Source organism: Bison bison, unplaced genomic scaffold (genome assembly GCF_000754665.1).
Source record: "Bison bison bison isolate TAMUID 2011002044 unplaced genomic scaffold, Bison_UMD1.0 scf7180017864500, whole genome shotgun sequence".
Classification (NCBI taxonomy): domain Eukaryota; kingdom Metazoa; phylum Chordata; class Mammalia; order Artiodactyla; family Bovidae; genus Bison; species Bison bison.
Genome location: NW_011495059.1, coordinates 3,072,795 through 3,073,574, shown reverse-complemented (window position 1 = coordinate 3,073,574; position 780 = coordinate 3,072,795).

The following is a 780-nucleotide window of genomic DNA, read 5'->3' as shown; positions in this document are numbered from 1 at the left end:
CAGCCCCCTAAGACCACCGTGGTTGCAGACATCTGAAGCCGCGCTCAGCCCAGGACAGGCCACGTTCAGTGGCTGGTGGAGGGACTGCAACAGAGCTCCCTGGGGGCAGGCTGAGGCTGCCACCAGACCTGTATCACAGCTCAACTTCTCCCAGTGCCCCCTCGCGTTTCCTTCCCTCCCTTCCACAGTGCTGATCCCAAGGACGTGTCCTGAAAAAACACCCTGCACGCTAACCTCTGTCACAGAGGCTTCCCAAAGAACCCAACCTGGAACAAGATGTAACCAAACAACTAAAAATAGAAAACACATCAGGTAAGGGTATTACGGAAAGGGTAAGAAAATAGTGAAATGTTCATACCTAGGTGGAAGGCAACGTCATGTGGACTCTGGATGGGCCTAAATCCCATCTCTGCTGCCTCTTAGCTTAATCTCTCTGGGCCTCAGTTTTTCCTTCTGTAAAATGAGGATAATAGAGTACTTACACTCAGACTTCCCCGGTGGTCTAGTGGTTAAGAACCCGCCTGCCAATGCAGGGAACGTGGGTTCTGTCCCTGGTCCAGGAAGATTCCACATGCTGCAGGGCAAGTAGGCCCGTATGCTGCACCTACTGAGTGTAAGTGCTAGAGCCCTGCGCAGGACAACGAGAGAAGCCAGCAGGGTGAGAAGTCCGTGCACCGCAGCCAGAGAGTAGCCTCTGCTCTCCGTAAGTGGAGAAAGTTCACATGCAACAATGAAGACCCAGCCCGGCCATAAATAAGTTGTTCAAAAAAAAAAAAAAAA